Source organism: Arachis ipaensis, chromosome B2 (genome assembly GCF_059453495.1).
Source record: "Arachis ipaensis isolate K30076 ecotype BB chromosome B2, ASM5945349v1, whole genome shotgun sequence".
Taxonomy (NCBI): Eukaryota; Viridiplantae; Streptophyta; class Magnoliopsida; order Fabales; family Fabaceae; genus Arachis; species Arachis ipaensis.
Window position 1 is genome coordinate 61,212,056 of NC_142437.1, and position 6,690 is coordinate 61,218,745.

The 6,690-nt window shown below is 39.4% G+C and overlaps 1 non-coding gene across 1 annotated transcript; it reads left to right on the forward strand.

The window, feature by feature from the left end:
* The first annotated feature begins 5,520 nt into the window (after positions 1-5,520).
* LOC148574073 (small nucleolar RNA R71) lies at positions 5,521-5,628 on the forward strand. Its single transcript, XR_015906135.1, has one exon. It is a non-coding gene; the product is annotated as a small nucleolar RNA R71 (small nucleolar RNA).
* Positions 5,629-6,690: the final 1,062 nt, after the last annotated feature.

Below are 6,690 nucleotides of genomic sequence, written 5' to 3' on the forward strand. Positions count from 1 at the left end.
TTTGCACTTCAGTCTTCAATCTAATAACCCTTTGAGGTGGGTAAAATTTGGCAAGGAACTTGGTTACTAGATCATCCCAATTGTTGATGCTGCCTCTTGGAAAGGATTCCAACCATTGAGTGGCCTTGTCTCTGAGAGAAAATGGAAATAACAGTAGCTTGTAACTGTCAGGGTGCACACCATTGGTTTTGACAGTGTCACAAATCCTCAAGAAGGTGGATAAGTGTTGGTTAGGGTCTTCAAGTGATCCTCCTCCATAGGAACAATTGTTTTGAACCAAGGTGATGAGTTGTGGCTTTAGTTCGAAGTTATTTGCATTAACATTTAGGGTAAGAATGCTACTCCCACAATGTCTAGGATCTGCACTTGTATAGGAAGCCAAAACTCTTCTCTGTGGTGGATTATTGTTGTTATTGGCTGCTCCTTCAGGATTAGATGAATCTCCTTCCATCTCGTGATATTCTTCCTCAGATTCTTCCTCTCCAACAATATTTTTCCCTCTTTCAGCTCTTCTTAGCCTTCTAAGAGTTCTCTGGTCAGTTTCAGATAAAACAGAAGTGGTTCTCCTTGTACCTGACATACAAACAAAACAAAAGAAGCACCACCAGTAACACTTCGATCTGTTGCCAGAATGAAGTTTAGTTAGCTTAAGCAAAAATTCAAACAGTTAGTGTGTTAGTCAAAAATTTGAGAAACAGGAAATAAAAATGCTAGATCTAGATCTCCACTTCACTTAATCATTGTCAATCTAATCAATCCCCGGCAACGGCGCCAAAAACTTGATGTGTATTTTCGGAAAACGAAAAATGAATTCCAAACACACAAATCTAACTGGCAAGTGCACCGGGTCGCATCAAGTAATAAAACTCACGGGAGTGAGGTCGATCCCACAGGGATTGAAGGATTGAGCAATTTTAGTTTAGTGGTTGATTTAGTCAAGCGAATCAAAAGTTGATTTGAGTGGTTTGTATTCGACAGAAGCTAAATTGCATGAAATGTAAAGGGAGAAGGGTAGATTGTAGAAAATTAAAGAGCAAAGAAAGTAAATAAGCTGAATCTTAAAGAACAAGAAATTAAATGGCAGAAACTTAGAATGCAAGAAATGTAAATTGCAGAATCTTAAAGTGCAAGAAATGTAAATGGCTTGAATTGTAAAGGGAATTGGGAAGTGGATTTGCAGAATTTAAACAAAGAAAAGCAAATTGCATTAATCAGACAAGTAGAGGGTGACTTGAATTGAAACAGATCTCGAGCGAAAATGTAAATGAACTTGAAAAGCTTTAAACAGAGAATTTAAAATGCAAACTCCAGATCTCAGGACCCAAGAGACTAGATAACCGAGTCTAGATCTCAATGCCTTCCTAGATCCAAATGTAGAATTCAATTGCAAGAAAATTTAAAGATCAAGCAGTAGACGAAGCAAAACCAAATTCAATTTCCAAAAGTTGCAGTAAAGTGAGACAGAGAGATCTCAAGGTGAGATTGACACAAAATTTCCTCAATTCTTCAACCCAAGATCCAAGACAAATGTAATTGAAATTGAAAGCAAGAAAACTAAGAGGAAGAGAATTCAATTCTCCTACTCCGAAGCTCAGAAACTCAAAACAATTCAAAACCAAAAGCTCTCCAAAAACTACTCAGCAAAACTAAAAGGAAAGCTCTAAAAGGAAAAAAAACTCTCCGAAAACTTAAATCCTAAGCTATTTATACACTTTCTTCAAATGGTCTTCAAGCCTTGAATTGGGCCTTTGTTCTTGATGGAATTGGGTTGATAAAGGCCTTGGTTGATTGCTCTTGGAGTTGGAGAGAGATCCATTGTGAACCGGGTTGAAATCATAAAAGTTTGAGTAAAAGTTTAAGTAAAAGTTTGAGGCAAACTTTTACTCAAACTTTTTATACCAGATTGCTTAAGCTTGCTGCTACCAACGTTTAAGCCAAAGTTTGAGGTCAAACTTTTGCTCAAACATTGGCCCCCTTGTAAATGTGTGTGGCGCCAATGTTTGCCAAAAAGCTTGAGGCAAACGTTGGCGCAAACTTTTCTCCTCCAGGGTGTGCAAGTGTGGCGCCAACGTTTGCCAAAAAGTTTGAGGCAAACGTTGGCGCAAGCTTTTCTCCTCCAGGGTGTTGGTTTTGTGATGCCAACGTTTGCCAAAAAGTTTGAGGCAAACATTGGCTCAAGCTTTTCTCCCAAAAGTTTGAGCTAAAGTTTGAGGCAAACTTTTGCTCAAGCTTTTTTTTTCTCTGGAGTGTTTTCAATTCTTCCAAAAGTTTGAGCTAAAGTTTGAGGCAAACTTTGGCTCAAGCTTTTTTCCTCTGGTATATTTTCAACTCTTTTAAAAGTTTGAGCTAAAGTTTGAGGCAAACTTTGGCTCAAACTTTTTGTTCTCTCTTGCTCCTAGCCATTCCTTCTTTCTTCAACCTTCTTCAAAACTCTTTTCACCTATCATCAATCAATCAAAACAATCAAAGCTATGCCCCAAATCATGAGATTGTGTTTCTTTCATAATATATGACAATTATAGCATAAAATCTCATGAAAGTGCATGAATTCATACATGGTTGATTGAATAAAAGGAAACATGGAAATCTACCCAATTGGCTTGCTTATGGCTTAAGAAAGTGCATAAAATCAATTGAAAACAAAAGAAAAAGACTAGTGAAACTAGGCTAAGATGACTTGTCATCAGTGGCGTTTCCTTCTTGAGGAACCAATGATGTCCTTGAGCTCTTCTATGTCTCTTCCTTGTCTTTGTTGCTCCTCCCTCATTGCTTTTTGATTTTCTCTTATTTCATGAAGGATGATGGAGTGCTCTTGATGTTCCACCCTTAGTTGTCCCATGTTGGAACTTAATTCTCCTAGGGAGTTGTTGATTTACTCCCAAAAATTCTGTGGAGGAAACTGTATCCCCTGAGGTATCTCAGGGATTTCTTGATGATGAGCTTCTTCATGTGCCTGTTGAGATCCATGAATGTGCTCTCTTGCTTGCTCCATCTTTTTCTTAGTGATGGGCTTTAGAGATGAATCTTTCTATCTCCCATGGCTCAGAGGTGAAAGCACTTGCCTTCCCTTTCCTCTTTGAGGTTTCTCTGGCCTTAGGTGCCATTAATGGTAATGGAAAAACAAAAAGCTTATGCTTTTACCACACCAAACTTAGAATGTTGCTCGCCCTCGAGCAAAAGAAGAAAGAATAGAAGAAGAAGAAGAAGAAGAAGATATGGAGGAGATGGAGGGATGTGTGTATGGATGTGAGTGGTGAATGGAAAACAGAAGGGATGACCATGAATGGAGAGAGAGAGGGTGAGGTGGCTGGGGATCCTGTGGGATTCACAGATCCTGAGATGATCCTGTGGTGTCCACAGATCTTGAGGTGATCCTGTGGTGTCCACAAATCCGGAGGTGTCAAGGATTTACATCCCTGCACCCATTAGGCATGTAAAATGCCCTTGCACACAACTCTGGGCGTTCAGCGCCAGGTTGGTGCCCATTTTGGGCGTTCAACGCCCATTTGTTGGCCATTTCTGGCGTTAAACGCCAGAACCATGCCTGTTCTGGGCGTTCAGCGCCCAAACACTGCCCATTTTGGGCGTTCAGCGCCAGAACCATGCTCTGTTCTGGCGTTGAACGCCAGACAGATGCTCCTCCAGGGTGTGATTTTTCTTCTGCTGTTTTTGATTCCGTTTTTAATTTTTTTGTTTATTTTGTGACTCCACATGATCATGAACCTATAAAGACATATAACTAAGAAAAATATAGTTAGATAAATAAAAATTGGGTTACCTCCCAACAAGCGCTTCTTTAATGTCAATAGCTTGACAGTGGGCTCTCATGGAGCCTCACAGATGTTCAGAGCATGGTTGAAACTCCCCAACACCAAACTTAGAGTTTGGATATGGGAGTTCAACACCAAACTTAGAGTTTGGCTGTGGCCTCCCAACACCAAACTTAGAGTTTGACTGTGGGGGCTTTGTTTGACTCTGCTTTGAGAGAAGCTTCTTCTGCTTCCTCTCCATGGATGCAGAGAGAGATCCTTGAGTTGTAAACACAAGGTTGTCCTCATTCAATTGAAGGATCAATTCTCCTCTGTCCACATCAATCACAGCTCTTGCTGTGGCTAGGAAAGGTCTTCCTAGGATGATGGATTCATCCTCTTCCTTTCCAGTATCCAGGACTATGAAATCAGCAGGGATATAAAGGCCTTCAACCTTTACTAACACGTCCTCTACTTGTCCATAAGCCTGTTTTCTCAATTTGTCTGCCATCTCTAATGAGATTTTAGCAGCTTGCACCCCATAGATTCCCAGTTTCTCTATTACAGAGATGGGCATGAGGTTTATTCCTGAACCAAGGTCACACAGAGCCTTAAAGATCATGGTGCGTATGGTACAAGGTATTATGAACTTTCCAGGATCCTGTCTCTTCTGAGGCAATGTCAGTCGATCCAGATCACTTAGTTCATTGGTGAACAAGGGAGGTTCATCTTCCCAAGTATCAATGCCAAATAATTTGGCATTTAGCTTCATGATTGCACCAAGGAACTTGGCAGCTTGTTCTTCAGTAACATCCTCATTCTCTTCAGAAGAGGAATACTCATCAGAGCTTATGAATGGCATAAGGAGGTTCAATGGAATCTCTATGGTCTCTAGATGAGCCTCAGAGTCCTTTGGTTCCTCAGAGGGAAGCTCCTTATTGACCACTGGACGTCCCAGGAGGTCTTCCTCCTTGGGATTCACGTCCTCTCCTTCCCTTACAGGTTCGGCCATGGTACTTATGTCAATGGCCTTGCACTCTCCTTTTGGATTCTCTTCTGTATTGCTTGGGAGAGTACTAGGAGGGATTTCAGTGATCCTTTTACTCAGCTGGCCCACTTGTGCTTCCAGATTTCTAATGGAATACCTTGTTTCATTCATGAAACTTATAGTGGCCTTAGATAGATCAGAGACTAAGTTTGCTAAATTAGAAGTATTTTGTTCAGAGTTCTCTGTCTGTTGCTGAGTGGATGATGGAAAAGGTTTATTATTGTTAAACCTGTTTCTTCCACCATTATTAAAGCCTTGTTGAGGCTTTTGATCCTTCCATGAGAAATTTGGATGATTTCTCCATGATGAGTTATAGGTGTTTCCATAAGGTTCACCTAAGTAATTCACCTCTGCTATTGCAGGGTTCTCAGGATCATAAGCTTCTTCTTCATGAGAAGCCTCTTGAGTACTGTTGGATGTAGCTTGCATTCCATTCAGACTCTGAGAAATCATATTGACTTGCTGAGTCAATATTTTGTTCTGAGCCAATATGGCATTCAGAGTATCAACTTCAAGAACTCCCTTCTTCATAGGCGTCCCATTACTCACAGGATTCCTCTCAGAAGTGTACATGAACTGGTTATTAGCAACCATGTCAATGAGTTCTTGAGCTTCTGTAGGCGTTTTCTTTAGGTGAATGGATCCACCTGCAGAAGTATCCAATAACATCTTTGATAGCTCAGATAAACCATCATAGAATATATCCAGGATGGTCCATTCTGAAAGCATGTCAGAAGGACACTTTTTGGTCAGCTGCTTGTATCTTTCCCAAGCTTCATAGAAGGATTCACCTTCTTTTTGTCTGAAGGTTTGAACATCCACTCTAAGCTTGCTCAGCTTTTGAGGAGGAAAGAACTTGGCTAAGAAAGCCGTGACCAGCTTATCCCAAGAGTTCAGGCTATCTCTGGGTTGAGAGTCCAACCACACTCTAGCTCTGTCTCTTACAGCAAAAGGGAAAAGCATGAGCCTGTAGACTTCAGGATCTACTCCATTAGTCTTAACAGTATTACATATCTGCAAGAATTCAGTTAAGAACTGAAAAGGATCTTCAGATGGAAGTCCATGAAACTTGCAGTTTTGCTGCATCAGAGAAACTAGCTGAGGTTTCAGCTCAAAATTGTTTGCTCCAATGGTAGGAATGGAGATGCTTCTTCCATGTAAATTGGAATTAGGTGCAGTAAAGTCACCATGCATTCTCCTTGCATTATTATTATTTTTGGCTGCCATCTCCTCTTCTTGTTCGAAAATTTCTGAAAGGTTATCTCTGGATTGTTGTAATTTAGCTTCTCTTAGTTTCCTCTTCAGAGTCCTTTCAGGTTCTGGATCTGCTTCAACAAGAATATTCTTGTCTTTGCTCCTGCTCATATGAAAAAGAGAGAACAGAAAAATAATAATAATAGGGGTCCTTTTTACCACAGTATAGAGGTCCCAGTGTGAGTAGAAGAAAAGAAGAAGAAGAAATTCGAACACAGATGGAAGAGAGAGTTCGAATTTGGGTGGGATGAAGTGTTAGTAGATGAATAAATAAATAGAAGGGGATGAGAGAGAAGGAATTTTCGAAAATAATTTTTGAAAAAGAGTTAGTGATTTTCGAAAATAGTTTTTGAAAAATGTTAGTAATTTTCGAAAATTGAGATTTAAAAATTAAAATAATTAGTTAATTAAAAAGAATTTTTGAAAAAGAGGGAAGATATTTTCGAAAATTAGAGAGAGAGAGTTAGTTAGGTGGTTTTGAAAAAGATAAGAAACAAACAAAAAGTTAGTTAGTTAGTTGAAACAAATTTGAAAATCAATTTTGAAAAGATAAGAAGATAAGAAGTTAGAAAAGATATTTTGAAATCAAGTTTTTGAAAAAGGTAAAATAAGAAGATATTTTTGAAAACATATGATTGA